This window comes from Emydura macquarii, unplaced genomic scaffold (assembly GCF_026122565.2).
Source record: "Emydura macquarii macquarii isolate MOO-44397 ecotype Brisbane River unplaced genomic scaffold, CSIRO-AGI_Emac_v2 contig_2676, whole genome shotgun sequence".
In the NCBI taxonomy this organism is placed as follows: Eukaryota; Metazoa; Chordata; order Testudines; family Chelidae; genus Emydura; species Emydura macquarii.
The window spans coordinates 10,418,600-10,436,112 of NW_027132813.1; the positions used below are offsets into that span (position 1 = coordinate 10,418,600).

Here is a 17,513-nt window from a genome sequence, read left to right on the forward strand (position 1 = left end):
CGGTTAGCTGACAACCTACAGCTAGACCTCAAAGAACTTTCGGAGGAGGAGGATCCTCTCTTCAGGACCTCGAGCTCAGCAGGCCCCTCCCGCGTCGTGCTCCCTGTCCATGACAGGGTGTTGAAGGTGGTCAAGCCCCTGTGGGAGACTCCAGCTTCAGTGTCTGCCACCTCTAAGACTGCGGAGCGCAAGTACTACGTTCCCTCCCAGGGGTTCAAATACCTCTACAACCCCCCCCCGGGTCGTTGGTTGTAGATGCGGTCAATCAACGGGACAGACAGGGGGGCCAGTCCAGTACGCCAAAGAATAAAGAGAACAAAAAACTGGACTTATTCGGGAGAAAAATTTATTCGACTGCGGCTTTACAGCTACGCATTGCAAACCACCAAGCGCTCCTGGGCAGGTATAATCTAAACCTGTGGGCTTCCCTCCAACGGTTCCTCCGCGCTCTACCATCTGACATGGCGGAGGACTTTAACACCATCCTGCAGGAGGGAGCGACAGTCGCAGGAGCGGCCCTTCAGTCCTCAAGCGATGCCACCGAAGCGGCGGGAAGGGCCATGGCATCGGGCATCGTGATGCGCCGGTCGGCGTGGCTGCAGTCTTCTGGCCTGTCGTTGGAGGTGCAACAGGCCATCCAGGATCTGCCTTTTGAGGGCGTGGGCCTGTTCTCGGACAGAACAGACAGTAAATTACACGCCCTCAAGGATTCTCGAGCCACCCTTAAGTCTTTAGGCCTCTGTGCCACAGGCCACAAGGCGCCAGGGCAGACAGCGACCCCAACGGCAGCAGCAACAGCAGCCTGCCTCTCGACTGCCTTCTCGACTCACTCCATCTAGGCGAGGCCGTGACCGCTTTAGGCAGTCGAACCGCCGAGACCGCCAGGGCCCTGCAGGGGGCTCCCAGCAGGGCCAGCAGCAGAAAAACAACAAGCGGTCCTTTTGATGGGACGCTCGAGGGCAGCTCCTTTACAATCGCCATCCCACCGGTTTCCACTCTCCCCTTTATGAACAGACTGCATCCCTTCCTCCGAGAGTGGCAGGGAATAACCTCGGACCGCTGGGTGCTCAGCGTAGTGAGTCGAGGCTATGCTCTCCAACTCTCGGCATTCCCACCGGACTCTCCCCCTACCCCGTCCCTCTTCAGGGACCCATCTCACGAGCTACTCCTCGTCCAAGAGGTTCACTCTCTTCTCCGCCTCGGGGCGGTAGAGGCAGTGCCTCCTTCGGAGAGGGGCAGGGGGTTCTATTCCCGTTATTTCCTTATCCCCAAGGCAAAGGGAGGCCTCAGGCCTATTCTAGACCTGCGTCGTCTGAACAGATTTATCAGACGCCTCAAGTTCCGTATACTCTCCCTAGCCTCCATCATTCCCGCTCTGGATCCAGGGGATTGGTATGCTGCCCTCGATTTACAAGATGCCTACTTCCACATTTCCATCCTCCCTGGGCACCGACGTTTTCTTCGTTTTATGGTAGCGGGCGTCCACTACCAATTCTCGGCCCTACCGTTTGGCCTCTCCTCAGCACCCAGGGTTTTCACGAAGTGTATGGCGGTGGTAGCCGCCCACCTCCGCCGCAGAGGCGTCCAGATCTTCCCCTATCTCGACGATTGGTTAATACGGGGAAGATCCAGGCTTCACGTACAGAACAGTCTAGCCCTGACCTGCACAACCTGCACCAGGCTGGGCCTGCTCATCAACGAGCAGAAGTCCACACTTACCCCAGTACAGCGGATAGACTTCATCGGAGCCACCCTAGATGCAGTCCAAGCCAGGGCTTTCCTCCCCCTGGCCAGATTCCAGACCATGACCGCCATCATTCAGGAGTTATTCAGATTTCCCACGACGACAGCCAGGCGCTGCCTTCAGCTGTTGGGTCACATGGCGGCATGCACATATGTGGTGAGACTAGCTCGCCTCAAACTCAGGCCCCTTCAAGGTTGGCTAACCTCGGTGTACACCCCATCCAGACATTCGCTTTCCAGGGTGGTCACCATCCCAGCCCAGGTCCTAACATCCCTCAACTGGTGGACAGACCCGAGCGAGGTTCTTCGGGGGTTCCCTTTGCAGACTTAACCCCATCGGTGACGCTGATAACGGACGCTTCCGATGTGGGCTGGGGAGCCCACATGAGCCGCGACCTCAGCACACAAGGTCTATGGTCGCCACACGAGCTGCACCTTCACATCAATGTCAGGGAGCTACGTGCAGTTCGTCTCGCCTGCAAGGTCTTCCTCAGGTTCCTAACGGGCAGAGCAGTACATGTCCTCACGGACAATACAGCAGCCATGTTTTATATAAACAGTCAGAGGGGGGCACGCTCCTCCACTCTGTGCCAGGAAGCCATACAGCTATGGGACCTTGCGGTGAGGCACGATTTTCACCTTTCTGCCTCTCACCTCCCCGGGGTCAGGAACGACGAGGCGGACCGCCTCAGCAGGTCGTTCTTACCCCGCCACGACTGGTCACTCCACAAGGAGGTGGTGTCTTTTCTCTTCCACAAGTGGGGCACTCCCCAACTGGACCTGTTCGCCTCTGCGTGGAACAAGAAGTGCCAGAGGTTCTGCTCACTCCGGGGACGAGAGCAGGGCTCCCTCTTGGACGCCTTTCTAATAGACTGGACGGGGCCCCTGATGTATGCGTTTCCCCCCGTCCCCTTACTCCCCAGAGTGCTCCTGAAAATCAAGAGGGACAAGGCGAACGTTATTCTCATTGCACCAGCCTGGCCCCGGCAACACTGGTTCACTATGCTACTGGACATGTCCATTGCCAAGCTGATACCGCTCCTGACGCGATACGACCTCCTCTCCCAGGACCGGGGCCGTCTTCTACACCCGGACCTGGACTCCCTCCACTTGACGGCATGGAGGCTCTGTGGTTAACTGAGGGGGAGAGAGCCTGCTCAGCACAAGTACAGCAGGTTCTCCTAGGGAGCAGGAAACCTTCCACTCAGGTGCTGTATAAGGCTAAGTGGAAGCGCTTTACCTTTTGGGCTGAGTCCCGGGGGATCTTACCTACCTCATCGCCCATACAGGCGATCCTAGAGTACCTCCTACACTTAAAGATGCAGGGCCTCGCACTGGCCTCCCTGAGGGTACACCTGGCGGCCATCTCGGCCTTCCACCGGCCAATGGAAGGGAGGTCTATTTTCTCTCATCCTATGTCCTGTAGGTTCCTGAAAGGGATAGAGAGATTATACCCGCAGGTTCGTGACCCGGTACCTCTCTGGGACCTGAACTTGGTTCTCGCCATGTTAACAGGACACCCATTTGAACCCATGGCTACATGCCCTTTGCTAGTCCTGTCCTGGAAGGTGGCCTTCCTGGTAGCCATTACTTCGGCCAGACGGGTCTCCGAGTTGAAGGCCTTGACCTCGGAGCCCCCTTACACTGTCTTCTATAAGGACAAAGTGCGGCTGAGACCCCACCCAGCCTTTTTACCCAAGGTGGTGTCTCAGTTTCACTGTAACCAAGACATCTTCCTCCCCGTGTTCTTTCCCAAACCGCACGGATCGGAGGCGGAGCAGAGATGGCACTCCCTGGATTTCAGGAGGGCTCTGGCCTTTTACATCGACCGTACAAGGCCATTCAGGAAGACAACCCAACTGTTCGTCGCGGTTGCTGAAAGAATGAGGGGCTTACCTGTCTCTTCTCAGCGCATCTCTGCGTGGATTACCGCATGTATCCGCACCTGTTACGATCAGGCAAAGGTGCCGCTTCCCAGTACAGTGACGGCACACTCGACCAGAGCCCAGGCCTCGTCAGCGGGTGCCCCTGACGGATATTTGCAGGGCAGCAACCTGGTCATCTGTCCATACCTTCTCTTCCCATTACGCCATCGTCCAACAGGCAAGAGACGACGCGGCTGTAGGCAGAGCCGTCCTAAGAAGGGCTACTCGACAGTGACCCCTACCCGCCTCCATGGTATGGCTACATAATCACCTATATTGGAATGCATATGAGCAAACACTCGAAGAGAGAAAACAAGGTTACTTACCAGTAACTGTTGTTCTTCGAGATGTGTTGCTCATATCCATTCCAAACCCGCCCTCCATCCCCGCTGTCGGAGTCGGCAGAAAGAAGGGACTGGGGGCCACGGGGTCGGCAGGGTCCCTATATACCGCGACATGAGCGCGGCACTCCAGGGGGCGCAGGAGCCGACCCGCAGGGGGTTGCTAGGGGCAGGAAAGCTTCCGGAGGCTCGTGCACGGGGCGCGCACTCACCTATATTGGAATGCATATGAGCAACACATCTCGAAGAACAACAGTTACTGGTAAGTAACCTTGTTTTTTTATCCACCCCTCCCTCTCACATCCCTCCCCCCATCCGTCTTCAGGGACCTTTCTCATGAGCAACTCCTTATCCGGGAGGTACAATCCCTCCTACGTATAGGAGCTGTAGAGGAAGTTCTTCAAGACCTGAGCGGGGAAGGGGTTTTACTCCCGATGCTTCCTAATCCTGAAGGCAAAAGGGGGGCTCTGGCCCATGCTGGATCCATGCCACCTCAACAAATATCTCAAGAAACTGAGATTCCACATAGTCTCACTAGCCTCTATCATTTCTTCCCTAGATCCAGGAGTCTGGTATGCCACCCTCGACTTAAAGGATGCATACTTTCACATCTCCATTTTCCCTGGCCACAGAAATTTCCGCAATTTCATAGTGAACTGCCACCACTTTCAATTCACCTCTTTTCCCTTCGACCTATCAGCAGCCCTGAGGGCTTTTACAAAATGTATGTTGGTTGTGGCAGCCTTCCTCAGACATCAAGGTGTGCAAGGATAGCCTCACCTCATCGACTGGTTTGTCAAGGGTCAGTTGCAAGCTCAAGTGCGGCACAGCATCAGCATAGTTCACACCACCTTTCAAGAGCTGGGCCTGCTGATAAACGAGCAAAAGTCAACTCTGGTCCCCATTCCAGAGGATAGAATTCACCGGGGTGGTGTTCAGCTCGACTGAGGCCAGAGCCTTCTTTCCGGAGGCTCATTTCCGAGCTATGTCAGACCTTATTTCCAAGGTCACATCTTACCTGATAATGATCGCTCGTGTCTGCCTCAAGCTGTTAAGTCACATGATGTCATGTACTTACGTAGTACAGGATACAAAACTATGCCTCAGGCCCCTCCAAAAGTGGCTGGCGTCGGTTTACTCTCCAAGTAGGCATCACTTGGATCCGGTGATCACAGTCTCACCTTGTTTCACTGGCCTGGTGGAAAGATCTCAGGTCAGTAATGAAAGGGGTATCCTTCACTCCCCTTCCCGTTGGTGATGTTTGTCATGGATGCATCAAACCTAAGGTGGGCAGCCTATGTTGGCAACCTCAAGATTCAAGGCCTCTGGTCCCGAGAGGAATTCTCATTGCACATAAATATCAGAGTGCTCAGGGCAGTACGCTTGGTCTGCCAGGTATTTCTCCCCCTGCTGCCTGGTTGCTTACTTCCGGTTTCACAGGGTGTTCGGTTGACCAATCAGTTCATAACTCTGGTGTTCATATCTTTGAGGTTCTACTGTTGCATATAAATTAATTCCCAAATGACTGCTTTGTTGAACCCCAAACCCCTGTACTCTTCCCATGAACACTTGTACTGTTTCTCTTGCAATCCAAAGGACGTATATTCACCACTTGTGGGACCTTAACACACGTCCTTAGGGATTGATTGTTATATGATCATTTGAGTTAAATGGGGAGGATTTACAAAGAACACCTATGAGCTCCTCCCCATACCCTCTCTATTTTCTCTACTCCCCTCCAAATCCCCTCTTACTGTACTATATTTTCCTATTTTAGAACCCACTGTCAGAATTCTGATCATCTCAATTAAAGCAAACTTCATACTATGTTTTTCATAACATTAACATAGGTACTGTTCATCCTTGGTGGACCCACAAGAAGTACCTTCGGATTAATATTTAGGTTATTCCTCAGGTATCAGAGTTCTCTTGTTCAGCTTCACTTCCGTCAATGCCAGTATGATATCTAGAGCGTCTTTTCTTTTCCTGTGTTCTTTTCCTGTGTTTCACTGTCTGCGAAGAGTTTTTCAGCAGTTTCTTTAGTTACTACCTCTGTAATGTTTTTTTATACATCTGAGATTTTGATTTCAATCCCAAGTAATCAGGAGTGTATTTTTTCCTTGTTTAAAGTCTCTTACTGTATAATACTGATTTTGGAAGCTGAATGAGAATTCAAATGGGAATCCACATCTGTAGAGGATATTTGCCCTCCTGAGTGCTGCTGTAATTTTCTCCAAGATCCTTCTCTTTTTTTAAAATTAGAACAGTGGGGTCATGGAAGAATTGCAGTTTGCGGCCTCTGAGTATGAGCAGTGAATGCTCTCTGGGTTTTTTTGTAATCAGATAGTGAAATTTCACAATTAGATCTCTGGGTCTATTATTATGAGGGTTGGAGGAAGCAGCGTCCTGTGTGCTCTCTCCAACTTCACCTCTTCCAGAGAGCTCAGATTTAGCAACTCTGTAATTAAAATTTTTATATACCAGATTGGATTTCCTTTATCAGTGTTTTCAGATAGTCCCTTAATTCTGAAGATGTTCCTCACTCTGTTTTCTGTATCATCCAATTTAAGCTGCATCTCTCTCTCTCCCCCCCATCAGTGCCATATTACTGTCTCTCACTTGTTTCTGTTAAGCCAGTTTGTAGCACAGTGAATCACTCTTTTCACATCAGTAACTTTCTTCATTACTGCTAGAAACTTGGACATCAGATCCTATTTCTTGGCTTTACACTTAGAGATCAAGTCCAAAATATCCACTTTGGTAGTCATTTGATTTCCTTCACCCTTGGCATTTCTGTCTGATTTGACTGCCCTGTGTTCACTTGGAGTTTGAGAGGTCTCTTCACGCTCTAAGCGAATAACACTCTTCTTAGTGAGACATCTTTTTTTAAAATGTTTGGATTTTTTGGAGAATCCATCTCCAAATCTGTGTACTTTTGGAGTGTTTCTTTAATAGGTTTTGAGGGGTGATGCAAGCAAATTAATTTGGTATCCCCCTCAGAGTTCAGGCTTCTCGAAGCCATGTTGTTCTGGACCTCTCTATCTTAAGGTTTTATGCTGGCATCAGTTACCCTAATATGAGTGCCTGACATAATATAAGAACCACTATAGAATAAAATGGAATCACATTTGTCATATTTCAGCAGTTTTTTCATTCTTAGTTGTCCTTGAACAATTTGTCACTTTCCTTATTATGACATTATCCAACTTTAATAATCACCCCTTGACCAGAACTGAGCTGCAGTGAAGACTGAAATGGCATTTGCAAGAAGGTTGCATGAGACTCGGCAGTGCTCTCATACCTTAACAATTACAGCCAACATGTCCATTTTTTCACTGAAATGTTTATCATGGTCTATGTGCGCAGGTTACTTGAATTTGATGGGATTTGTACAATTTAGTATAAAGTATATCGAGTCACACACAAGTGTACAGGCTTGCTACTGTTTTAGTAGCAGAAGCTCTAGCAGTCTAGCTACAGACATACATATTACATTAGTCTGTACTGAGCTATTATTTCATTTTTTAGTTTGTGCAAATCTAAATAGAGTGCCTATTTGTATTCTCAAGGGACTCCTGACAGAACTTTAAAAATACAAACATGAAAAAATACCCAAACATAACGAAAGCACAGCAGTACCATTTGTGCAACCCACTACCAGCAAACCAAACCACTCAATTCATCTCCCCCTTCCTGCTCCTCACTAATCATTTTCACAAATGCCAGGAGAGTGGGGAGGGAGAAAAAGGGGGTGGAAGGGTGAGCTTTTGCAGTGTTTCTTTAGGTGATTGGATTTGGACTATTTTGGACAAAGTGAGTAAATTCCAAAGCCATAGAGCTCTTCTAGAGAATGCCCTGCCAGCAATCTCTTTAGTGGGTTGTCATCTCCAGTATCTCTGCTGCTTTCAACTGTGATGGTATGATGCAGGAAAAGGCATTCTGGTAGGTAAATCTTTAACCATTTTGAGTTCTACAGATCAAAACCACCTTAAAAATCACAGAGAAACCCGAAGGCAGCCAGTGCAGCTCATGAAGCATGGATTGAATATGCTCATGTTGAGGTACTCTATTTAACAAGCAGAATGCTGCATTCTGCCACCACTTCAGTTTTTGAATGCTTTTCAAGATGCAGTTCTGTGTAAATCTTGAAGTGAGAAGGGTATGGATGGTAGCTGCAAGGTCCTAGTCTGAAAGGAATGGTTGCAACCTCCTTCGTGTCTGTGAATGATAAAAACCTGGTATTTCTGTTACTGCTGTCTGATTTCCTAGTCGCAGCTGAGAATCCAACCATATTTTTACATCACAAACCTCACCCAACTAAAAGTACACAATCTCAATTAAAGGGGCAGATGTTATTCTTGGCATCTCTAGCTACTTGCCTCTGCTAATCAATATAACTTCAAGTCTTGTAAGGATTAAGCCTCAATGCTGGTGTGCCCAAACTCTATTATGTTTGAGTTCAAGATACACTTTAAATTATCTGTGGAAATGGAAAGGGACCTGGGCATTTGGGCATCAGGCAAGAAAGTTTAATCAGCCTGCTAATTTAATATGAAAACCAGGGTATCTCATCATACAGCCTGTTTTATGAAGCTCATAGTTAAGTTCCCCTTGTTTCGCCATACCAAAAAACAAAAACCTCTTTTGATGTACAGGTGTTAAAGCTATTTATGTACACTAGATACATCAGCTTTAAAATGCAGGGCTTTTCTCTATCCCTTTTTCTACTAATCTTTACATCGTGGAAGTTTTTTTCTCTGGATAGATCAAATGTCATCAGCATTTCTGTTGCTAGGAAATGTACTGAAACTGCCCTGGACTTAAATAGCTTTTTATAAAAGCAAATTTCAGTCTTTTTTTTTTAATTTTTAAAAGCATGTACAAACTTTTAAGATTGTATGTTACATTGGGAATTTCAGTGTTTAGGAGCACTTTCCTTGTTGGGTAGGTGGATCTAATTTTTTGCTCCTTTTGAGTTGTTTAATATATATTAAAATAGTTATAAATGTATTTAACTCTGATGGAATATTATTAATATTAGGAAGCTTTGAAAGATTTAAGGAAATGGTAGATAGTCATACATCATCTACATGGTCAGAAGGCATCGGGACTCTTAATCAGTTGAAAGATATCTAGCTAGCACTGTTACCTAGAGTTCGTTTGAAAGGAAGGTCTGATTTTAAGTTAATGTTCTCCCAGGAGTGTATTTTATAATTGATATTGGTGACTACAAGAATGATCACTATAGCAAAAAAACCTCTGCTTTTTGTGAAGGTTTGCATACTGTAGATGTAAGGAAGGGAAATTTGTTTCACACAGTGTAGATATGGAAAGGTCCTGATGTCTGCTTCCTGACAGTTCAATTTGGCAGTCAAAAAATGACTCTGAAATGACAGGGAAACTTCAAGGGAGTGAAGCGATAAGGGGAATCATTTGAGATTCTTCACGTATAATATTGAATCTTTTAAGGGAATAGCTATAAGTAGGGAAGGTATATGTAATCATAGCAAAGACGTATGTATTTTTCCCTTCAGGGTTTGCCATATAATATTTGTTTAAAAGAAAAACAAAAAAACCATACTATGAGCTGTCCAATATTGAGCACAATCCATTCACTTGTGATAGTGCACTCAGAAAACATTTTATCTTAACTAGGGAGGCAGAACAAATGCTATTGTGGAGTATCTATTTTAGGGTCTCAAGAAAGGCTAGCCCAAACAAAAATGGTTCAAGAATAAGTATGAGAAGAATAAATTTGTATGTGCGACTTGCATCTATAGAGGACTTTCAGTAGTGGTGAAAGGAGATAAAGGCAGTGATAGAACCTTACTTATGCTACTTTGCTTTCATCTCTCAATAACTGCAATTATGTTAGAATCCTCTGGATTTGATTGGCATCATTTTTTCCAACCCTAAATTTGCAGCTTGTGTTCTTCTTAAAATGAGCGTCTGGTTTTCTGGATCTAAAGATGAGTATAAGGATAACTTAAAAAAACCAAAATCCCTTAACGATCTTAGTTAATCCTAGGCATCTCTTACCTAAACTGCAGAAGAAGAGAAAAACAACAACAGACTCTAGAAAATGGAAAAGCTATACTAGATTTTCAAATGAAACAAAAAATAATTTTCAAGTTGAGGGTGAAGTCTTTCTCTGAAATTACTGTATTACTACGACAGATTACTAAACTAAGGCTTGAAGTCAAACTGGTCAGAGTTCATTTTTATTAGGCAAATCTTACAAAATACATAATGCTTTTTTAAAGCTGAGGTTGTATGTTTGTTTGCAGTGCTTTTGTTCTTAATCAGTAAAGATAGAGTTAACAGGATCAGTACTGCTAGCAGGAGTGCTATTAGTTTTATGCATATTGTGGCATGAATAATTTAGTATCTTTGGGAATTGCAAACTTCAGTAACAACTCAAATAGCCTATTAGAATATGTGGCAAGTAAGTTACCAGAATGAAATAAGAACCTGCTACAGAGGGGGGAACCTTCAAAAATGCTCTTCTTCAAGAATTCTAAACTTCAGATTGCACTGTGAATATAAAATGTGTATTGGAGGAAAAGCTGATTCTGCTGAGTTGAAATAATGGTGGTTTACTTGCATTCTGACTGTTCTCTGGAGGGAATTGTCATCTCTACTTGCCAGAATAGTAATGGGATGTGGCAGTATCTGTGTTTTCAGAAATGTCATTTTTGCTTTTAGGATTCCCCCTTCTCCCCCCCTTGTTTAAATGTAAAATTGATTAAAAGAAAAAAGCAGGATAAATGTGTAAGAGTGTTACTTACTTTTTTTTATGCTAGATTCTATAATAATAATTTGTTCTTTCAGTGAAATTAGATTTCCAAAAGCAAATTAAACACAAAACAATTTGGATTAGTTGGAAAGATTACCCTATCAATGGGTCAAAAGATTGATCTAAAAGATGTATTTTAATAACAGGAACATTGTAATTAGTCTTTGTGTGACAATGTATTGCCATTCCTTTATAATCCTATTGTATATAACATTATTGAAAGAAACATTACCCTTGACTTTATTTGTTATATAGTATTGGGGATCATTAAGTGTTTAGCAGTGTTGTATTTGCATCTGACCATTACCAAAGTGGTATTTTTGATTGTATAGTATCCCAAATTTAAATAATATATCTCATAAAAGTACTGAATGAAAGTTTGTGTGTAGGATTTAAAGAATTTCATTAAAACTCTACAATTGGCCTAACTTCGTAGCAGCCATGGATGTATCTTTCATTCTGAGGATAAAAAAGTTTAATGTACGTAAGCTTTGTTAAACTAATTAATTTTAGTTCTGTTGATGCTAGGTATTGATCTTTAGTAAAGCCAATACAAGATGCAACTGTCTTAGAGCAATTCTTTTAAACTGAGTGGTGCATTTACAATCTTGTGCATAACTTTGGAGATAGTATGCCAATTTATTTTTAACACTAAGTAACATTTCTTAATACTGTAGGTAAAGATGGACAATTGTCTTTTAAACAGACAATAGCATTCATACTTATAAACTCTGATAGAATTAAAGTAAAATGCAAGTTTTACCACAGATGGTATTGATGCAATTAATTTTGAAACATACAAAGAGAGATTTTCCCTCTACCTCGGCATAGCTTTGTTTCTGTTGTTGGTACAGATAATAAATCAATCTATACTCAGATTTAGGGGTGTTTGGTCCAGTTATTCTTTATTGGGTATTTGTGTTTGTTGGGTTCTTGTTACACTATACCAGTGGGTCCCTAGGGGTTGTGCGGAGGAATGTTTGGGGGCGGGGGCAGCAGGGCCCAGGCCAGTCCCCCCGGCTTCTGATCATTCTGCTCCCAGCTGAAGTTCCGACTACGGCCCCTGGCTCCTGACCAAGGTTCTGGGCCCACTCCAGTTTCTGACTGCGGCTCCTGGGGGTGTGTGGATGGGGCAAAGGGAGGATGTGACCAAAAAAGTTTGGGGACCACTGCACTATACCTTCCAAACCCTTAACTGAAAACCTAGGTTTGATTTGCTATAAGATATTGTGCAACTCTTTTGTAGAGAGTGTGCTTTCAGTACAAAAGATGAACACTCTTGCCAATCTCTACAGATAGAAAGAACGAAGTTATGGCTGAAATAAAACTAGAGATTTGGAGGGTATGGATAAAGACTATAGAAACATAAAAGTATGGCTGGAAGGGACCTTGAGCAGTCATCAATCCAGCTCCCCAATGAGGCAGGACCAACTATACTTCAACCATCCCTGACAGGTGTTTATCTAACCCAGTGGGTCTCAAACTTTTTGTATTGGTGATACCTTTCACACAGCAAGCCTCTGAGTGTGACACCCTGGCCACCATGGATGTCCATCCCCCCCATTGCCCTGGCCCCCAGGGGCAACCCCTCTTCATCCCTGGCTCCTGTGAGCTTCCCCATTCCCTCTTCATGCCTGGCCCTCGTGGGCGCCCCACTTCTCCTTCGCCTCTGACCCCTGAAACCCCCTTCTTCGCCCATCTGGGGAAACTGACCTGCATGCACAGAGCTGCTCACTCCCCCCTTGAATGCTGCTCCTCCACCCACCCCTAGGGGTCTGTGGGTGGGAGGGGGAGAGCGAGGAGCAACATCAGGGTTCCCTGCATCCAGGTCACTTTCCCCACCTGGGCTGCTTAAGGAGCGGGCCAGGAGAGCAACAGCTCCTGATGCTCACCTCACAGCACAGCATAGATAGAGAAAGTGACTGGATGCAGGGAGTCCTGGTGTTGCTTCTCACTCCCCCCACTCACAGGACCCTAGGGGGGCACGGAGGAGTGTTGAGGGGTGGGTGAGCAGTATCTGTGTCACTGCTCGCCTTCCTGCCCCCCATGCTCCTCTGCTGGGAGGAAGCAGGAAGGCTCACAGCCCTATGCCTGGCCGGGGTTGGGGCTCACAGCTCCACAGCTAATGGCACTCTGAGCTCACAGCCATGTGCCTGGCTAGGATCGGGGCTCACAGCTCGCAACCACCACATAACCACATCCCCCGAGTTTGAGAATCAATGGTGTAACTTGTTCTTAAAAACCTCTAGTGACAGGAATTCCACACTCTTCCTTGGAAGCCTATTCCTATACTCTAACTTAGTTAGAAAGCTTTTTCCAATATCTAACCTAAATCTCCCTTGCTGCTGATTAAGCCAGTTACTACTTATCCTATTTTCAGTGGACATGGAGAACAATTGATTACTGTCCTCTTTGTAACAGCCTTTAACGTTTGAAGACTGTTAATAGGTCCCCCCATAGTCTTCTTTTCTCAAGACTAAACATACCTATTTTTTTAACCTTTCCTCATAGGTCAGGTGTTCTAAACCTTTCATCCTTTTTGTTGCTCTCCTCAAGACTCTCTCCAGTTTGTCCATATCTGTCATAAAGTTTGGTGCTCAACATTGGACACAGTCCTTTAGTTGAGGCCTTACAGTGCTGAGTCAAGCGGGCCAATTACCTCCCATGCTTTATGCACAACACTCCTGTTAACCCTGTTAATATTTGTCTTTTCTGCCACTGCATCATATTGTTGATTCATATGCAATGTGTGATCCAATATTACCCCTAGAGCTTTTTCAGCCAAACTACTACATAGCCAGTTATTCCCCATTTTGTAGTTGTGCCGTTAATTTTTCTCCTCTTAAGTGTAGTACTTTTTACTTGACTTTATTGAATTGCATCTTGTTAATTTCAGATAAATTCTCCAGTTTATCAAGGACACTTTGAATTCTAATCCTGTCCTCCACAACCCTTCCCAGATTGGAACCCCTTGCAACCCCTCCCAAATTGGTGTCATCTGCAAATTTTATAAACATACTCTTCACTCCGTTATCCAAGTCATCAGATAATGACTAGCATGCAATGGATTTTTAAAGGCAAGAAGAAGCCTTAAAAAAAAGATTTAGCAATTCTGAGTGGGTTGATAAATGTGTTATTGGGTGGTGTTATCACCTGTTAATGCCTTCGTTATATTTGAGTCAGCATAGTCTTGTGCATGGGTTCATAAACTCCAAAGGGTTGCAAACAGGGAGTATCAACTACTTTCCTCTTTTTTCTGGGTAGGTGGTGAGAAGACAAGTCACTTAACTATTATATGTTTTCCCTAGTATAAAATTAATGTATTTAATGACTTCACAGAGTGTTGATTGTTGTTTATGTAGCTCTTTGAAAACACAAAGCTCTGCTTATGTGTAAATATTATCTTTGTGTCAGTAGTCAGAAATGGATCCTTACTAGCACTCCAGGTTATCTGTTTGTGTATTACTGTAGTGCCTGGGAACCCTAATCGTGGAGTGGGACCCAATTCTGAAAGGTGCTGTACAAACCCAGAACAAAAAAGATGGTCCGTGCCCCAGGGAGATTGTACCTTATTTGATGGATATTTAGCAGTTAATTTATGAGAATAGGAATAACTAGTTTCTAAAAAGGAGCTATGTGATCTTAACTGAAACTCTTGCATATACTCCTTGCTTAATAAATGCTTTTGAGCTACCCCTTTTAATATTTACTTCAGGAGGGATTTTAATGATCAATATTAAGTTATTTTGTTGTGTTGAGTATAGTGCTTTGTTTTTATTTGTATGTCACACTTACTGAATCCTCTTGGTGATATAATAATCTCTTCTGTGCAAATAAAACCAGCTAGATGGAACAACTAGTTTGGGGAAAATGAGACTGATGTTCTTCTAATGACATGTCGTCAGATCCTACTATTAGCTCAAAATCAAATTAATTTTACTGGCAAATCCTAACTCTGTTTCTCAAAATAATTTAGTTTTAGTGGAGGAAAATGTAAGAGAGGAGGTTTTCAGTTCACAAAATGTTATTTTCAAATTTCTTTAAAATATCTGAACAATCAATTATTGCTATTCTAAGATTCATACTTTCCCGTCAGTCAACTCACCATTTACTTTCAATCCATTCTTCCTGTGAAAAGCTATATTTCATATTTTGATCTGAATAAGACACCACACAACCTATTTTAGTGTAATTATGTTAGATTAGATTAATTTAATGTTAGTGTTACTTAAATTTGTGACTACTTAGCAGTTTTTAATTAGAGCTCACTTTCCTGAACCAAAGTACTACTGTGTAGATCTTACCTAGTTGACTGAGTTACAGCTGTACTATATCCAGTAACAGTGAATTATTTTCTTCGCGTGATGTCCCTATGGGGGGGGGGGGGGGAGGGGTGTGAGATTTTTCCTCACCCTTATGCCCGGCTTTTCCGGATTTAAGAGATGTGTATCCTGCCAGATTGCCTTCTTGGCAATGGCCGGTCACCCATAGTGCATTCACTGCCTGGGAGAGGGACATGTTCCGCAAAAGTGTGGCCAGAAAAGACCAGGATATTTGGTTGCGACTTCTCCTCATGGAGAAATCACTGCATTCAGCATTGGACCCCAGCCCTGACACTTCCCCTCCATGGCCCTCATGCTCCGCTAAGTCGTTCAGTGACCCTCATTTGCTGCATCCTTCTTAAGGATGTTTTCTCTTCCTTGCTCTGATGGGAAAAAAATGGGCTTCCTTGTCACCCGCTGAGACACCACCTGCCAGAACACCATCCTCTGCGAAGTTGGTTGCCTTGACATCTTTGGAGAGGGGATTCACCAAAAGTCTAAAAACCCTAACCGAGCAGATCCTCAGCTCTCGGCACCGTCTCTTGGCGTTAGAGACCAAGACCTTTGAAACCAATGCCAATTATACCAACTAGACCTACCTTGTCCCCAAGAGTTTAGATACCCCGAAGACTTTTCTGTGTCTGTGCCTTGGTCACCAGTTCTCAGACATGACCCCCTTCCACTTCCACTTTGCTGGAATCACTCCACTCTTCCCTTTCTCCTCCGAGGATGGCGTCTCCCTTCCCTAGCAACAGAGGAAGAAGAGGATGAGTATTCCATCCCATCCTCATACTCGAGACATACTCAAAAGACCTCCTCTACACACTACCCACAACCCACCATTAGACCAGGGCCATGGTATTGACCACTGTGGATGCAGCCCCATGTGCCACTCCTTCAACATTGGCCATATTGGGATCCTGGGATGATGTACAGATCACAGTTCAGGAAGCCTCCCACAGACCAAAGCTAGAGGCCTTCACCTTCTCCATCAATCTGTCAACCACCAGAGGCTGAGCCTCTCCCTACAGCAGGAGAGAAGAACAAAAGATCAAAATTCCACCACCACTCCAATTCTCTTTTTCTCCTGCTGAGGCTATCATGCCTGCACTGTACTGCAGCTGACAACTTCAAACATTTCCAGGAGTTATTTCACAGGATTGCAGACTCCCTCCACATTCCTTTGGAGGAAGTGAAGGATCAACAACATAAGCTGCTCGACATCTTGCACACATCCTCCTCCTCCTCCAAAATAGCTCTCCTTATCAATGAGGCCTTTCTTGATTCTGCCAAGGTGCTCTGGCAGACCCCAGCATCCATCCCACCAACTTGCAAGCAAACAGACAAAAATATTATGTTCCTACAAAGGACTTGGAATTTGTTTTCTCACCCTACCCCAAATTTCTTGGTTGTCAATGATATGCAAGAAGGGTGCCAATACCAATGTCGTCCTATCCGCCATAAGACTGGAAATGACTAGACTTGTTCCGATGCTTATTCGTCCACTACTCTACAGTTCCATATATCCAATTACAAGGCTCTCATTGCTAAGTATAATTGCACCAACTACTTTAACATACAGGAACTCTAAGAACCGCTCCAGGCACTCAGCTCTAAAGGACGCCTCTTGACCCATAGAGCTTTGCAAGTCTCTTTGGACTCTGCAGATATTGCTGCCCATTCCATTGCAACCACTGTCATCATACGATGGGCATCGTGGCTGCACTTCTCGGGCTTTCCTAAGGAAGTACAAATCACCATTAAAAACCTACCCTTTGAGGGCCCCAGATTATTCGCAGAGCATACAGGTGACTTCCCACACACCCGTTAGGACTCCTGAACGACACTCCAGCATCAGACACACCCAGGGACTTCCACCGCAATCCCAACCGCTGCAAAAATAGACTCCCCAGCGACAATACAATACCCAGCGATGTCGACAGAAGCCCCCTATCAAACACAGACATGACTCCACAGGGAACTACTTCTCGCACCTCCAACTAAACATCTAGAGTTTATCAGGGCACGACTGGATACCATATAAACTAGAGCCTTCCTCCCAGTTCACAGATTCCCGATGATGATTGATCTTGTATCCAAGATCAGAACCTGCCCCCCAGATTTGAACAAGGACATGTCTCCAGTGACCACCTTCATGTGAAAGAACATGTTTACACATGTAATGTCTTCAGGAGTGGCTAAGTACAGTCTATATCCCTCACAGACACAACCTTCAAAAAGTCCTTTCCATGCCTATGAAGGTCAAGGACTCACTACTCTGGACTCAGCTCAAAAATCTCTGTCAGGATTCCTTTCTTTCAGCCAGCACCATCCTTGATTCTAACCACCAGTGCTTTCTTTATTGGATGGAGAGTACATCTTCACA

General features: G+C 45.1%; 1 protein-coding gene and 1 long non-coding RNA gene across 15 annotated transcripts in view; one reads left to right on the forward strand and one right to left on the reverse strand.

Moving 5' to 3' along the window:
* Positions 1-17,513, forward strand: part of ENAH (ENAH actin regulator) — a 241,849-nt gene that overhangs the window by 153,139 nt on the left and 71,197 nt on the right. The window lies entirely within an intron of this gene.
* On the reverse strand, positions 315-2,510 carry LOC137164495 (uncharacterized). Its single transcript, XR_010923054.1, has 3 exons — positions 2,450-2,510; positions 1,720-1,867; positions 315-665 (listed from the first exon to the last, which is right to left on the reverse strand). It is a non-coding gene; the product is annotated as an uncharacterized lncRNA (long non-coding RNA).